The following is a 17917-nucleotide window of genomic DNA, read 5'->3' as shown; positions in this document are numbered from 1 at the left end:
ACGTTGCTTTAAGGGGAAGCCCAAAATTTAATCGTCGTTTACGTCACTATTTTAAACGCTAGCACAAAAACACTTGACATGCGTTACCTACAGCCAGTGAACATTTGAATCCTTGAATATTGTGGAATTCTCAAAATTCGGTGCAGTTGCCGTTTCACTTAAGCTGAACCCTTTTCGTTAGCTTCCACGTTTCCGCCCCCAAGGTGAGCACCTGTCAGATACAGCTGTTTTATGATTTTCTCTGGAGGGATATTGGTAAACTGCCGTTCATGATCTGAGAGAACCTGCCATATGCACTCCAGCCCATTTTTATTCTTCGTCATTTCCCTCTCAGGATACGGATCAGCAGTCACCACCTGCCCTAAGTAGACGTATTCCCTTACCACTTCCAGCACCTTGCTACCAATTGCGAACGGTTCTTCCCCTGCTAGACTGCTGAACATTGCTTTGGTATTCAGCATGTTAATTTTTAGACCCACCGTCCTGCTCTGCCTGTCTAACTCACTGATCATGCTTTGCAGTTCATCGACTGCACACTGCAAGAAATGGTAACCTTCGCTCACGCACGCTGCCCATTTCGGCTGCAGCTGCTCCTACCGCGGTATCATCTCAAAATGCACAGAATCGTGTTCTCTGTGCCGCACTGCTAAGTACGATGATCGTTGCCTCAGCTCTTAAGACGAGTCTCACCAGCAATGCCTGCGAAGGCAGCCGAAATAATAATAATAATAATTGTTTTTTGGGGGGAAAGGAAATGGCGCAGTATCTGTCTCATATACCGTTGGACACCTGAGCCGCGCCGTAAGGGAAGGGTAAAGGAGGGAGTGAAAGAAGAAAGGAAGAGAGAGGTGCCGTAGTGGAGGGCTCCGGAATAATTTCGACCACGTGTGGATCTTTAACGTGCACTGACATCGCACAGCACACGGGCGCCTTAGCGTTTTTCCTCCATAAAAACGCAGCCGCCGCGGTCGGGTTTGAACCCGGGAACTCCGGATCAGTAGTCGAGCGCCCTAACCACTGAGCCACCGCGGCGGGGCAGCAGCCGAAAGGCAGCAGCGGTATTCTGTTGTCCGATCGAGGCTGCAGGAGTTGGCACAAGAACTCGCAGATAGCGTTCACTCAGGTTGAAGGCTCAGGCACCACGTACCCTCGGAAACTCTTAATTTTGCCTCCGCTTTCTCTGCAAAGCCTTCCGCTCATGCAAACTTTAGACGAAACATACAAAGGAGATACCGCGCTGTGGAAATACACTGTCCCAAGAACTAGAGCAGCCAACGCTGAAAACTGGCTCGTCGAGCCGCAGGGCAGCGCCAGCAAATGGCTTTGATGTTCGAAGAAGAGGGGCGGCCAAAGACTCAAGTATATCTCTCGCCGCCTCCTTACGCACGCTTCGACGGCGCGAGAATCTCTCGGGAGCCGAGCGACGGCATAGCGCCTAAGCGTAACCCAATCAGCAAGCGAACACGTAGCGCCAAAGTAGCGCTGCTCTGAGTTGCCTATAGCCTACGGGCAAAAGGGTTGCTCCATGTCGTGTGTTTTCCGCTATTTCCCTTGCATGTTGCACGCAAGAGCTGCCACGGGGCTTCCGGTCTACGGTTGTTCTAGATAGACTTATCACGCTGCCAAAACTGTTCCTCTTGTGGCTGAGGCCTGCTCGTACGGCGTCTCACCGGACACATCGGCGCGATGGCCCTCACAGCAACGATGGCGCTACGAGTGAAGGCCTCTGCTTGTGTCCCGCATGATTCACTCGTTGCACGCCGGGAGCGTTAAATGATGATAGCCTGATGCAATAAACGCAAGAAAGAGGGCATCTCTTCCCATAACCACCAGATAAGCACGGCTTTCTCTCTTCCATTGAGTTTAGTAAGACGCATGAGTAATAGCAAAACAAAATAACTTCGTTGAATTTATAATCAGAACACTCATGCTGGCTTGAGGAATCGCCGCTGGGCATGCATGGCAGCGCCACTTGGGAGCCTGCATTCAAGTTAATGGCGTGTCAAGCCGCAGAAGTTGATCACTTAACTGGTTCTTCTGGAGCCCGGTCACTGGATGGAGTAGGCGTTTCCAGATTGCAGTCGCAAAATATTTGGCAACGCAGCAGCTAGCAGCTAGGCAAAGAAAATACGTGAACTTACAGCGTCTCAAGCCTCTGTGAAAGTGCGCACGCTGTGAACGCATTTACACTGTAGCCTAAATTGGCATCTCTGTCACAGAATGTAGTAAATGACGCAAGCATAAACCCTTTGCATTGTATGAAGGCTGCTTGAGATAGGCTTGACTGTGTAGTAGTTTATACCAACTCTGTTCACTAAATTATCATCGGAGTACTTACCGCCGGTATACTTAGGGCTGATGGCATTCAGCACCGGACTACTTGTTTTAGTTACGTAGACCTGAGCATGGCGCATGATAGCCTTAGATGTTTATGCGCCACTAAATCCAACACAACAAGTTACGTAGACCAGCTTGAGCGTCAGTGATATCTGTTATTTCTACTCACAGACCAAGAAACTCTTATGTTATTCCGCGTGAACGACGTCAGTGGTTGCTTTGTATGACTGGCCAAAACTCCTGCCGTGCTTCAATTCTACTTTGAGAAATTAAAAAAAAAATGGGTTTCTGTTCTTAACACGCAAAAGGTAACAGTGCCTTCGGCTAGTTTTCTTTCAGTGCCCACATGAACGTGAAAATGATGTGGAAACAAAGAATCCTCAACTGCAAAACGTAGAATATACGATTTAACATGTGCGGAGACAAGTTGGTTTCAATTAGAATAGATAGGCAGCTCGTACTTGCTAACTTAAATATTCCATTTCGGGACGTTAATAAGTGTTACTTTGTTTAGTCGAGATGTTCAGCAATGCATATCGAGGTTTCTTAGTCGCGAACGCGCGGCGAAGCAAGAAGGAGTATCACAATGACTCCAAAAAGTTCTACACCGAACAAACGTTAGAGTCACGACGCACTCGTTGTACACACGGCAGCGCTCACACGCGATATTTACAATTCCGCGAGACACCGAGGTATTGGGTAGTTTTAGCATAGCGGAAACGTATTAACATAGACGTATACCGGGTTACCGGATGCCTCCTGCGCCCTGGAAGTGCACGTGCGTAAGCGGTATATAGCGTATTCCGGTGTACGTCTCCGCTAGTACGTATACGTCTAAGTGTCCGGTATACGTCCGGTATGCGTAGCCGCTACATGCTAAATCTCTCTATTGTCTACAAAAACGCGTGCTTTCATGTCGCTGCTCTTGAGTCATTTGTTTTGCCACGAAACGTGCCATGAGTCGAGAAGTCAGTAGTGTTCCGCCTACGAACGCGTTTGGTACAAAATCTGCTGCACCAACAAAGTGGGTGCTTTTCGACCCTCATTAGTCACGTCTAGTTTGCCGTCTATTAGCATGCGGCATGCCTGAGGGCGACCAGTGCCGGCGGCGGCCTGTCACGCAAGGAAGATCAGGAGAGCCGCAGACGCCGCATCGAGCTTGACCTCGCAACCTTGCCGGTGGTATTTATTCACGCGTTACCACGTCATGAACAATCCAATTAGCTGAACATTTTGTCACTAAGTATTCAAACTAACGGCCTCCCAGTGAGCCGTAGCCCTGTGGCCGCGACGCGAGGCGCAGCAGACGGTGCAGCTGCTCGCCGCCAAGGCGCTCGAGCGTGCGCTTCAGCGGAGTGCAGTTCATTGGCCGTGGCGCGCCGGTATCGCAAAGATGCTTGCTCACTCCCACTCATTGTTTCTGCCTGACGCTATCGTTGTTCTCACGCGGTTTGTGGCTTCGCGGCGATGACAGCAGACGCACGCACTCGATCAGCCAATCGCACCCATCTCTGGCTGTGGGAGAAGGAGATAGCTGCCGGTGTCTCGCCATTTTCCTCCTATGTCACGGGAACTGGGTGCCGACAATAACCGGATAACGTCTGGCAGTTCAATACCCGTGAGTATTTTCCGCTGCGTTTGCTCTATATTTTGTTGGGCTAGTTCGTTGCGTACACGATAGAACGCTGCGCAGATTATTGTTCTGGCAGTGGTGCGGTGATCCTTTGCGGGCGAACTGGTTTTTCTACATACTTCTACTGCTAGCCATATTTTCGATACATTGCTATTATTAGCTACATATATTACTAGCCTAAACTGCGAACAACTGAGTTGGTATGACTAAATGGCGATAATTATAAGTTACTGCACCAACGGGAGAAAGCTGCAATGTGTGACATCTGTGCTTATGCTAATCAAATTTTCTGATAACAACTGATTAAAGAAAACACTCAAAGGTACCTGGACAAATGCAGTATTAATTAGAACTACAAAGGGTACGTTGGCGTGCTCTATGCGGAAATTCATGCCGCATACTAGTGCGCCTAGATCTCTTCTGCAGTAGGAAGCTAATTTATGCAGTATCGCGGCTTTTCTGCGCAGACTAGAAACTGTAGAATGCATAATGCATGTAGTTGGATGAGACCCTCCTCTATACGCCACATTACTTTAATAAAATGCAGATTGTGGCACGTGTTGTTTGCGTACAAATGTTTGGTGTCCCCCTTCTTCGCGGTGTTTCGTCTAGAACGCCAAGGGGCTTACCATCAACAGACCAATTTTAAACATAGGACGGGGTCTGCCCGCTCGTTTTCCGCCTATGCGTTCCCTAACGCGATTCTGCTCATACGCTGAGCATGAGGCTTAGTCACTCTTTTCACACTGCTTGCCGTTACTTTTTCATGATTCTCGAGACAGCGCCCCATGAGTTACCCGCAACGAACTGGTACGGGGAGTTTAACGTGTGCGGACATCGCACACCACACGGCCGTTTTTGTATTTCACTCCCATCAAAGCTTTGCCACCGCAGCCGGGATTCGATCCTACGACCTTAGCCTCATCAGCCGAATGCCATGGCCACAAGCCACCGCGGCGAGCTCTCCTGGAAAAAAAATTAAAAAAGTGGAGAGAAATAATGAGGTTTGACGACTAAAACTGTTCTATGCTGCTCTCCCCAACATATCCTGCATTTCGTCTATAATATTAATGTTAAAATTATTTTAGCTCCTCGACAATCATGAGAGAAAACTTTATAGCGTGAATGTGAGCCTCTCAATCCCATCTTTCACCTCTGGTTAGTTTTGTAAATGGTGTCATAATATGAATGTGTCTTTTCTCCCTCGTCGTAACAAATGGGGGGTCAAAGCAGCGTAAACCGATGCAAACATGGCTGCAACGTATCAATCGACACGACACTCGTGGTTCAGAAGTTACTCCCTTCTCCTGTTTTGCATGAGGTCGCAATTTCGGTGGCTGGACACTGACTGCATTTTTATCAGAGTCAGATGCACAAAGCCTCCCCCCCCCCCCCCCCCTGCTCTCTCTCCCTTTTGGAGATTTTTAATCGCGTTGAAGAGCCATGAGTGACTGAAATGGTTGCCGAGCCCTGCACTGTGGTGTGCCACACAGCCTTAAATGATTGGAGCTCAATGATGAAAAAGTACATGATGTCCCAAGCCGGCACGTGAGAGTAAACAACAAGCCCCAATTCACATTGCGCTTCGCATGTTTTGTCTGCACAAGGCCACGTTAGTTGTCTTCATCCCGGTAAAAGTCGGCGCTAGTCTAGCGGCGGCAGCATTTTCATTTCTCCGCGGCTACAAAGTTGAATTGTCACCGACAAGGCTCGTTGTGTTTGCCCTACCGGCGTGCTCGCCCCATGCTCAAAGGAGGAAGCAGCAGCAGTGGAACGTGCTGTGCAGCCAAGCATCACGAGTACTAAGCCTCGTTCGCCTTCTGGCATCAAAAAAGCCTTATCGCCGCACTCGCGCGCCCCCCGTAGCATGCATAAGAAAGGAGTTACCTCACATAAATCAATGAGAGTAGCGGTAAACCGCCGGAACGCGCGTCGTCGCCCGAGGTTCTTTGCTCGCATGTGGGGTGCGCTTAGACGGCGGGTTTTACTTTATTTCAAACTATTTCCCGGCGCCGGTGGAACAAAATACCTTTCGAAGGCGAACAGCCAACAAAGCAAACATAGAGACACAAGGGAGCGACCTCGGACCTAAAGGGTGCAGTGCTCGAAAAGGTGCACGGCGTTTTTCTTCTTTTCTTCTGTCCTTCCTTTAACTGCGTGCCTAGTTTTCTTCTGCGCCCTCCTCCACCATTCGTTTCCTTTTTATTTAATGCTTCGACGTCCTAGACGGCTGAAAAAAACAACAACAAAAGAAATCGACAGTCGTGAAAACTTTTCAATGGCGCTGCGCGTGTAAAATAAAGCCCGTTTTGTTTCACTCACTCGAGCAAAACACCCTGCGCAAATACGGCCATTGTTCCCATCAGTTGCCGAGACTTTTCTCTTTCTTTTTTCAATTTTTTTTACTACCCAAGCTTAAGGACACGGGCAGAGAAGAAAAGATTGCCCCGTTGTATAGGGAAACCAGCCGCCCCCTCTGCTCAGCCCGCGGCACCATCTCCCCGCCGCCCTCCGCTGCGGCAACCGGCGAGCGAAGCGCTCCGAGACCACAGCCGCGCACACCCGAGAGAGGAGAGCACCGAAAAAGGGGTTCCGGAACGTTCCTTGGCGCGCCCGAGCTTTCCTTTATTGCCGAACGGAGCGGGCCGCCTTGTCCTTATCTTGAACTTGTTCCTAATGTGCGCTGCCCGGTGTGCCGCTTTTCCCTGCGCCTAATTACTGGCCATAACTTAAGCTATCGAGGTGCGGTACCCGTTGGACGAGAAACAAAACGCCAATCTTATTCTTTCATTTCACCGGGACCGATGATGAAAGGCGGACAGCCTCGCACGGAATGTATTTTCTCCGACAATAACCCTCACTCGAACAATGAAGAATCATTCACGCGAGAGCTGAGCGCCTCACGAAAGGAGGCACACGACTCTTTTCGAAAAAGAAAGAGGAAAAAAGAAAAGAGAGGCAATCAAGTTCTGGGACGCTCTTTTCAGTTCTTGTCCCTGACAGTTATATATAGCGGCGAGGACTCAATATTACTAGCAGCGGGGCACTGCAGAAAAAAAAAAAAGTAACGCTGATGAAGATGATACTCGAGAGGAAAGGGACAGTGTGGTAGCAACTTTGTTCAATGCAGCATCGCCTACACGTCAGGAGTATTAGAAGCGACCCCTTCGGGGCGGCTCCGTGGATATGGCGTTTGGCTCTCGCGATCTAGGTCGCGCGGGTTCAATCACGGCATTTCGGATGCGGCGCAATGCAAGATGGCCCGTGTATATTGAAATTCTGAGGCGTGTTAAGCGCACCCGTGTGCTCGTAATTAATCAATAGCCTTCCACTACGGCGTGACTAATAACTCGCACTGTTGGTTTGGAACGTAATAAGAGTGACGGGTGTCAAGCTTTTAGCTGTAGCGCGCAAGTTCTCCAGCTGCCAATTTATGTGTAGGCGTTCATATTATCTGGATCACGTATGACCGCCATGAAACTTGAATTTCAACATTAAACCGAACCTGACTCATATCGAACTATACACGGGACTCGTATGGGGAAGGATATTCTTTTTATGGAAGCTCAGTATTCCTCTGCGAGCAAGAAACCCACACTATCTCGGTAGTCAAAACCAACACGAAGCCCCTTACTGCACCATCTTTCATTGTCGAAGGCGCTATTTGAGGAGTCTAATTCCGTTACTAATGTACAGGGTGTTTCATATAATCTGAGCCGAATGATTTAAAAAAAAAATAAACTCGAATATGCTGCGGCAATTAACACATTGCAGCATTTTTGGACATTTTATATTGGGGTCAATGGTGTTTTCACCTTCGTCTAGTCGAATTATTGACGTAAATTTGATTCTCCGTCTCAAAAGTGATTTCCGATTTGTGAGAAGTGTAACCTGCAAATTTGTAGTGCGAAAAAATGCGACAGGTAGCAAAATTACCTCATCGATGGGTTTACTTGGAAAGTGTTTCTTCTGCAGCGGACAAGACACAAAATTGGATGTTTCCACACCTCATTTCCTTAGCACTCAGGAACAGACTAACTGCTGTTTTTCTTTCTAATAGTGCTTCATTTGGTGCAGGATAAAAATTAGGTCTTCGCCGCCACTATAGTTCAGTGCATTATAGTCATGATGATAGCTACAGCCGTCGCATTGGCTCTGGTTACTTCTCGATCTGTCGGAGATTTTTCAACGTACTGGTGTCGAAAAATGTCTGACAGGTTGAAAGATTTCCAACCAGACCTTGACGTTGTAGCTAAAGACGCTGATGTCGACGACGATTAAGCCTCTCCGTGGCCTGAGGTGCCTACCAAATGGCGCTTAGCCTAGTTCTGCTTCCTCTGATTATTCGAAATCCGTCTTTTCTTGCTGCCCCGGTGAACTGAACTGCAGCGGCAGAGTACGAAGCACTCAGGATGAGTGTTGCGTACTCCGCGCACGCGCATCTATTCTGGACAGAACCTGTCGATAGTAGAGGCGCGAGAATATAATACTTTTAAATTTTCCACGGCTGTCAAAACTGTAGGAGGAGGAGCTGCGCATGACCAAGCATGACAACTAGCATCACATCCCAACTAAAGTTGCCAAGGGAAGATCTTCCGCGACAGCAGCTCCACCAGCTCTAAATTATCGATTCGTCTTTTTTACTGCACAAGCCGTCATCCCGCCATGATTGCAAGGCATTGATAATTCATGTTTGAAACTTCTCTCCCAGCACTGCCGTTTAATGAAATCAGTCGCCTGTATAAGTTAAGTCGTATTTCTGCGTATCGCGGACCCAACAGAGCGCATTTGCGTGCTTTCACGTAAACGTTACTAGTTTTTCGCCATTTTCTTAATGTTTCATCCTAACCGCGCTGGCTGTCATGTGGCGAGCACGTTGAGGGTAACTCAAATAGGTGTAGGCCTTAGTTTATCACATTTACTGGACACCGTGACATGATTTCATACGTGATACATGTCCCATTTAAGTATGAATGGAACGCAGCTGCATCCATCATCCAAGGCTGCGTATTCACTTTGGGGCGCTGTTCTTCCTGGTTGCTTCATTGATTACTAATGTGATCTACGTCCAGTGTACTAGACACAGGAATGCAAGAACAACTCAGGTCAGACTGCATAGTAATAAACAATCCGTGTACGGCCACTAAACAAGTAAATGTCGTCCCGAATTTTCTTGTGTGGTACCTATTTAATTATTTATTGTTCTGCAGAACAACCAGCTTGCGCCTTCTTAAGTGTCCCAGTGTAATACCCCTGTCACACGGGCACCGAAAAGGAATTTGAGAAACAGGTCCTTATGTTCAAAGGCGTAAGGAGTGCAGCTACAAGGGACAAATGTTGCTCCTTTGTCGCTAGGGTCCTTGGAGGGGAAGGGGCCCAAATACCTTTGGCCCAAAGGCGCGGCCTTCTAGAACCTCCGATCGCAGTGCTGTCCATCGTCAAAAAGTAAAAGCGAATAAAAAATGCATGCAGCTAACGATGTTGAAAACATCTTTAAAACATACGAAATGTTTGTCTTGTTTTGCCTTTTGGGCGGGTGTTTATATTTTATGCCCAGATTTCAAGAGAGTAAAATTGTTGCAGCAATAGGGAGTGCCCCTGGTGGCCAAGGCAATGCACGAAACCTGCTGCTGCTGTTGCTGCTGATTAGAAAAGCTGTTGCAGTTCTTTTAAGCAATAAGACTAAAAAACTGTCTGAGCTCATCGAATGAATAGAATACCCTACTTTAATGTTGATTAATTAAAGCACTCACTTAGACCACGTCATGCACTGCTGCGGGTGCTAAGCTTCGATGACTGTTTCACCTTTGGGCTGCACCGTGTAGCTGCGTCGCTGCTCCTTTGAGCTTTCGCTCCTTTGGTGAAAAGAGGTGCCTTTGCTAAAGGAAAGGCATTCGAGGAATGCCGGGTGACAGGGGTATTAATTTTCGTGTCTGAGTGTTATCATATCTCTCTTCGCACGACATTTCTTGTTTTATAGACTTTCAGATTTTTTTCCTTGGCTTATTTTCTCCTTCCGCCTTGCCTTCCCTTGTCGCTATGGGGATAACAGCAGCAAGGTGGAATGTAATAGATATGCGATAAACCATACGGGATTGGTGGCGATAAAGGAAGTAACTGCCAGTCCAACGAGTAGCAGTCGCGGTTCAGTTGCCACAATTAAGCACCAGAAATACACAGGGATGACAGAGAGAAAGCGGCAAGCGCTGATTGCGCTTAAGTCCAATGGCAAAACCTTGTTTCTTATGCAGAAAGGCGAAATTCGCGCTCTGCATGCTGCGTCGGCAGTACCTTGCGTCTTTCCGGTGCGTTGCTCCTTAATTATGGTATAGCAACAAGCCCAGCCTTCCGCATTACTGATTCAGTTGCGATTTTAATGCTGGGAGGGCTGTTTCTGATTAGAAATAATGGCTGCTTTACATGAACTGGACTGCGAAACGATACCTTCCGCCAGTTGCTGCAGTCGGCTTGCGCCCGCAAGTCGTCTTAGTCGCACAGACGTCCGTGCTTAAGTACGGAAAAACAGCCTGTCGTACGGGAATATTTATTAACAACACTGTGGCTATTTTGCTTTCGTCAACAGAAACATTCACTTTTATTTTGCGAGAGTGCCAATTAGTATCCTTTGAGGAACAAACGCCCTTCAAAAAACCGCGCTTTGCAATTCTAGCTAGGGATCAAAGAAATACTCACTTTTGGGCATATAAAAAAAAACAAAGTGGGCCTGTTCTCAAGCATGTTCAAACACACGTTAAAGCTTTGCTCTGAGTTCTATGCGATGTGTGACGTGTGGAATGTGATTTGTGGAATGGCATGCATGAATAGATCCAGTGACCCCAAAGCCTTTTCATATTCACGAGGAGTACGTATCTCTAGTTACCTACAACTTTTACTCCCAGGAAATAAAGATGGAGAGCAGTTAGTGCACGCTTTCTAAACGAACTCATCGTTTTTCGGACATATGTTCTTTCAGATATATGGTCAATGTGAACACATAATTTCCCAGAATTAATTCATCGTTGTGACTAACTTGATCTCCACAGGGATTACTACATGGAAGGCTTTATGTCTCAATCAGGGAGCACGCTTATTGCCATCAACTCTATCAATAAATTACAAATAGAGTTTTGTCTTCCGTTTTTAATTTGTCCACCGTTCATTAGGGCTATAAACATTGCACCTCATCATCTTTAATTCATAACCTCTCTCTCTTATGGGCTCGTTTCGATACTGCCTCTCCGCTATAGACAATATCGTCTTGAGCCCACGCGTTAAAGAAACGATTTCGTGTCGACGTCGTGGGTTGAGTAGTTTTGCTCGGCGCAAGTCTTCCTTGTTTCCACTGCACACTGGTATATGAAGAGGTCACGCTGATGTTAAAGCATCTCTCATGTCCCCGCCTGTCAGCGGGAACTCTGGGCTGGATGTTGGCGGGTCGGGCGCCTTGTCTTTGTTTCTCTTCGCTTGGCGCAGCAACATCCCCGTCCTTGCATCGAGTTCGAGAAGGCCAGCTACAGTGGCGTTCCGTTCCCTATAATGTACGATGCGGCTACGTTTGCTGCAATTGCCTGCTTCCGGTACGCCCCGCCCTGCGGAAGGCTAGCCGGAGGAAGACTCCTCGATCAGCTCGTTTGTCTTTCCCGCAGATCGCCGAGTGGCCTATTCAGCTAAAGGCTTCGAAAACCTTGAGCTGCGACCCCATTTTTTTTTTTACTGAGCGTACTCTCGCCTTTCACATGCCCCTGCGGCAGGATGCAAAATATCAGGGAAAAAATGCTGCACCCACCAAGGTCCCAACTCTCCCGATGCAGTTCACGGCGGGCGACATCATTCTTTGCTGAAGTCGACGTCAGCCGGCGGTAGCGCGGCGCTATGACGCCTCCTGATTGCATGCAATAGATCGCCACGCTCAAGTGGAGATCGTCGTCCACGGTGAAATGCCGCCCCGGGCGCTCAAGTAAAAACTCGAAACAAAATACCCACATTGTATTTTTTTATTCGTGCCCTTTAGACGTCTCCTTTCTCGGTGCCTGTCTTTTTCTCTGCATAGCTAAGAAACAGCACAGCTGACCGTTGGTTTATGGCGACCTCTTCCCAGCGCTGCTGCATTTTTGTCTGATATATGCCCCTATATGAATGCCCTTGTTTAAAGCTCTTTTATTGTGTTTTCCAGCGCTGCCTTGCGAGGGTGACTTGTCACCTTCGTTCTCTCTGGTTTGTTGCATTAACTAGAACTATTTACGCGTATTTCTCAATACTAAAGAGAGAATAACAAACAAAAACTGTCTAGGCATGTCTCTAGGTTGACTTAAGAATATGCTTACAATTCTGTAAAAAAATTTGCACTATTTTGTCAAAATATTCGCCGCAGACAGAGCATTCGCCATTGCATGCCTTGCTATTCTAGAGCTGGAAAAATCCGCTTCTGGTGTCACATATGGTAAAGGAATCCGAAGAAGCCCGGCTAATGATACTGCCTGCACGACAACTTGCGAGACAACCTTTAGCTGCTTGATAACCGTTGTCTCAGGATTCTTACCCGCAGCATGTCATCTGTCCCGAGTGCGTCGTTTTTCGCTTCCTCTTTGTCGGTACCCTCTGTTTTAGCATTGCTAGGCAAGCTTTCAATACCTCCCTCTGAAGCGCACCAGGAGTGTCTTGTACTCGAATAAATGCTGCAGGATCCAGTAAGCGGGTCGAAGGAATCTTTATATCTTTCTCAGGACTTGGAAGGAGTATTCTATTTGTGGTAAGCTTTAAATGAACTGTTGTTTGCATTATTACAGCTGCTGCTATAAAAATTCACTTAAGCACGTGTTCTAAACTTGCTTTAAAAATTGTTTTTGCGCTTTATATTTATTTTTTATTTATTTAGGCATACTGTAAGCCTAGTTAGGCTCTTACAGGAGTGGGCAAAATATTGGAACAATTATACAAAACAATAGCACATCCATTATAACATACACGAGATACAAAACATACGCCTGCAGTAGAAAAGACCATAGCAAGTAGCCTGAGACCATCAACGGTCAAAGGACATGCGCATTGCTATACACGTTCATTTCGATGAATTTATTAGACACTGGAAAAGAGAACGCCGAAACCACGAAGCGATACAAGCAGGTCAACACGATAGAAACAATGTACTGATTGTGCGCGCACAAGCCATGCGTTGTTGTTTTTTTCTATATGACTGATTAGTGACGGTTTTCTTAACAGACGATGTGAAAATTGTGCGAAGCTACCATCATACCTGTATTCATACTTTGCTCTTCCCTAAGAACTGCTTTGTTTAGCACAACGAGGAAGAAACTAGTCAGAGTCCTCTATAAAAATGCCGATAGTTCACTCATAAAACTTCAGGTGCATAAAACAGTCGATCGATGACTAGTCGCGCCCGCATCTCGGGGTAATAGCCCTGAATTTAACGCTATTTTACGGCGTGGAAGGGTAGAGTGCACCAACGCGAACCTACAACGCGCTTTGCTCGCGTAAGCAGAAAAAGCGCAGTCATATTTGTGAATTGAAAGGGGAACTGCAGCTGCGCTGCTTAATTTAGCGGAAGAGATTTTTATCGTGGGACGTCAGCAAAGAATGTAGCGCTGTTTCGCACACAAAACTACGCAGTGTTTATCTTTGACTGCCCTCAGGTCATTCCCTAGGCATGGAGAGCATGAAGGACGCGACTATTTTCCCTCCAATTCTGCCCAAAAGAGATCTCCGTTTATCAAAAATGAACCCATGAAAAAGACAAGCGGCTCTTCGTCTAGCAGTCGGGAGCTAGAGCGTCGGATCAAAAACAAACTCATTCGCTTCTCGGGGAGCAAGTGATTAATGAAAGTGGTGAATTTACGAACCATCTATTTTTACTCGGCGTGCGAGTGCGAGCGACACAAACAAGAGGTTATGATCGCAAATATATTCAAACGCCTTGGTGCCTAAGGTCGCTTCCTAACTGGCGAAGTGCAATCGCCAGCGAGGCAATAGCGCGGTCGAACCTTTCAGAGCTGACCAGTCATGGTACCCAACATAAGGGTAAGGTTAAGATCGAAGTCCAGAAAGAGACTTTATTTATGCACGAAGCGACACGGAAGGGTTCGTCAGTCTGGCTTAGAAACCAGATCTGGTATTCTGTGTGGACAACGCTGTCATATAGGCAGCTGTTATTGCTGGTTAAAAATGATACTGTGGGTCCTGTATGATCAGTTATCGCTGTTAGCAGAATATCCTATAACACCACGGAAGGATCACGCAGGAGATCTAGCACTTCAGCGTTCTTTTTATAAGCTAGAAAAGGCCGAAAAACAAAATACAGGTGTCGCTATCATCGACCGATTTCGCAGGCAAAATGCTTGTGTCGACACAAATTCTCCAGTGCAGATCCCAGATGCTATAGGCTACATCGCCATTCACTTCAAAACGGTGGCAACTCGTCTGTTTCCGTAAGGGTGTCACGAGTTTGAATCTACTGGTGGGAATATTATTAAATCCTATTTTCTCTGTAATTAACGCATCTGTTCCTGCCGGATCAATGTCAGCATTGCCAGAAAGAGTCGAAGAACCGATTTTACTGAGAACAATGATTGCATGCCATGAGTGTCTCTTTAGGCTTAAAATTATTTTATGATTTTATTATCGCCCTCATACTAGAAACATCTCCTTTTACAGCTCAATTTCTTGCCAATCCTGTATCATTGATGTCTCTCACGCCTGCAGTTGACTGCAGCTTCGCACAGGCTACAATAGGTGACACTGATTACAGAGAAAGGATGGGGCAACCAGGCCTCAGTTTCAGTTTAATGGATTATGGCAAATATTTTCAGCCACGGCTTGGTTGAAACCCAGCCTAGCTATTATTAGCTTTCCATATTCGGCATCAAGTCTATGCTGCCTAAGAGCCCGAGTAATCCCCACATGACTTGGCAAGCTACATTTAGACTGCAATCGCAGGTCTAATACGATTCCTTCAGTTGGGGCCAATTCCCTACAACAGCAAGGACTCTAACTAACATATCCTGGTCATGCCCGTATTTGGCGCAAACGCAAGGTATCTGCAGAACTCAGGCAGCTGGCATCCGTCACAGTCCGTGCGACAGATAAAGCGATCTCATCACCTCGTAAGTGGTCACCCAGTCACATGCATTCGTAAAATTCGTCATAAACCAGCATGACGGCGCTGCATCTCACGGTGCAGTGTAAACAGCGAGCTAGGAACAAGTCTCTAGGCACGCCTGTGACGGAAATTCTCTCACTAGCGGTCGCGCAACGCATTCCATCGAAAAGCGGAGAGTGGGAAACTGGTTTGGGAAAGAAGGCCAAAATATATTTAAAGCCATTTTTTACCAATTCAGTTTCTGCATTGGCAACATCATTTGTTTTTTTTTAGCGTAACCTCGGGTCGAACGGCATTACAGAGGGGAGTGGTTGCAATGAAAACTACGCACAAGAACATGCATGAAGCCCGCAGTTCAAGGGGTCATTCTACACAATACAATGGAAGTTTTTTTTTTTGCAACAGACTTCAGTCAAACAACGTCAAACATCGAGAAATTATGACCGTTGCTTCATCATGTAGTCAAGTATAATGTGAAATTAAGATACACTCGCCAAAGAAAAAAAAAACCTAATTTTTCTCCTTTGGGGAGCGTTTGCTTATTCCTGTGAATCGTTATGCTTCCCCCCCGCCAGACAGGATTCTGTCAAACTTTCGACGAAGTCAGCACTAACCTTGACGTCCCTTGACAACACGACGTCAACCGGCGTGGCCTATCTTGCAAAGTCCGCCCATTGTGGATTTCTCGTGTGTCTCTTTACGCTGCCATCTTTTTAAAAAATATGATCTGCCTCCGCACGTGCTACGTCTGCTGCTCCAAACTGTCCACAGCCGAATTTTTCGCCTATCATGGAGCTCACCACACGCGCGCCAATCACAGAGGCCTGGAGAGGTATATTCGCAGCCCTGGTTTGCACTCTCAAAACAGGGACCGCACTTCAGGGGGCTCCTGGCACTTCAATAAGGCTGAGACACTGAGGACCCAGCTCGTTTCAGCCTGAGACACATTTGCTAACGCGTGGCTCCAGAAGCCCTGACTGAAACGACAACAGCATGCGTCTTAGTCCGTACTGTACCTGGCACCTCGTCAGCAAGGCCCATCAGGTCAATGCTGAATAATGTAAGACCTAGAACTCCTGCTTGCGGGATTGCGGTTATGGCTGCGACTAGTTTCACCGCTAGCCGTGAAAACTGTACGATCACCGAGGTGACTCGCAGTCCACGAATCGGACCCGCCGCTGACCCCCAGCTTGTTTGGGCATCAAGGATGGCGCCGTAGAAGGCGTTCGCGCAGGCATCTATGCATCAACGGAGACGGCGATTACTAGTCGCTTTCGACGCTTGAATACCAGGATTAGCCCACGCTGCTTATCGTAGGCTTGCCTCGTTGGAAACCACTTACCGCGCAACGGTAGCCGCCGTCCTTTTCCAGGAACCACTGCCTTAGCCAGTCCCATCAGCTCCATCACCTTTCCAACGCAGTTACAGCTGAGAAAAGAGGGAAAAGGAAAAAAAAACAAGGAAGTCCCAGATCACACCACGTAACAGAACAGCATTTAGACAAACGAGACATTTTTTTCGCTGTTCTAATAAATCACGCACATTCAGGCGCAGTAGTGAATGTGAATACATTGCAAATGCGTTATAAATTTCACCGTCACTTGAACAATATTGTTTTAGGCTTCGCACAAATTTCCTACCGCATACCAAAACTGTCAACTATGTTTCTAGTGTATGCCTGTATCACGAAAGCTGTACCTGAAGATGCGATCATGTGAACCGTACGGCACAAGAAACTGTTGCATTTCAGTAAACAGAAGCTATCCTGCTCAGCTGCACAAGCATAGCGCTCTCACATAAAACCTGGTGGCCTGGCGCTGTGACAGCAGTAACAAACTTCGTTAGTCGCTGGCCGCATTCACTGATTACCGGCGCAAACTCGTTTCGCAATCGCCTACGCCTCCACCATTGGACTGTGCCATGGCTCACAATCGGATTTCTTTCTTTCCTTTTTAGGCTCAGGTCAGTGGCGGAGGCAAGGCCACCAGCCTGAATTCTCGTACGTGCAAGCATTTCGAGAAGTGCCTTTGGTCCCTTTCCGTAGACTGGAGTCAAAACGGGTGCTCTCCGCTGGGAGCGCCTTGTCCGAATGAAACGCCTCTTCCAGCGCTGTGAATTGATTCGTCGATGTTCTTTACGTGTTTCCCAACCCGGCTGTGCGCTAGACAAGGAAGAAACAAAGAGCTCCGATAGGGCGGTAGGGTAGCGGAGCGGAACAATAAGGACCCTTTTCTTTAGTGGCTTTCACGTCGCTTGGTAGCAAGACCGCGATGAGAGTGAAGAGAAAAAAAGATGGGGAGAAAAACATCCGCGCACACAACCACGGAAAAGAAATGGAAAAGAGCCCGGGATAAACCACGCGTGTAAGAAGTTTCCACGGCTGATATCAGTGCGCCTGGGTGAAGCCGGTTGCAGCAATAACGCCGCGACGCACGGCGAACAATATGACTGACAAATGAACCTCGCAGTCATTTCTAGAAGTGCGGGCCATGATGCGGGCTAGCAGTTTCCCCTTTTTCCGCCATATTGTGCCGGCCTGCTGGAACGCGAATCAGTGCGGCCTGTGGTCGGGCTTTAATATCCACCCGAGTGTACTCGGAATTGTTCGTCCGTTTGTTTATCGAGGCTATTTCTTGGGCTTTTACGTTCTTGCTTAGTGCGCTACACTGCACCCATTCAACGTCTTTACTTTCTCCGTATTCCCACTTTTCCTGAGTAAGGAATCGAAACATGAGGTATCGTCGCACTGAGCGGACATTGCTGTTTGTGAGCTGCCAAAGCATAGGCTGACTTGCAGCTACAATTGATCTCGGGTAGGCATCCATTTGAAACAG

The 17917-nt window shown here is 47.4% G+C and overlaps 1 protein-coding gene across 3 annotated transcripts in view; it reads left to right on the top strand.

Moving 5' to 3' along the window:
• The window catches only part of Oamb (Octopamine receptor in mushroom bodies), a 508904-nt gene that overhangs the window by 129245 nt on the left and 361742 nt on the right, over nt 1-17917 (top strand). The gene's annotated exons all lie outside the window — the stretch shown is intronic.

This window comes from Amblyomma americanum, chromosome 1 (assembly GCF_052857255.1).
Source record: "Amblyomma americanum isolate KBUSLIRL-KWMA chromosome 1, ASM5285725v1, whole genome shotgun sequence".
Classification (NCBI taxonomy): Eukaryota; Metazoa; Arthropoda; class Arachnida; order Ixodida; family Ixodidae; genus Amblyomma; species Amblyomma americanum.
Note: the sequence above shows the minus strand (reverse complement) of the source record. Positions and strands in the feature narration are given on the sequence as shown.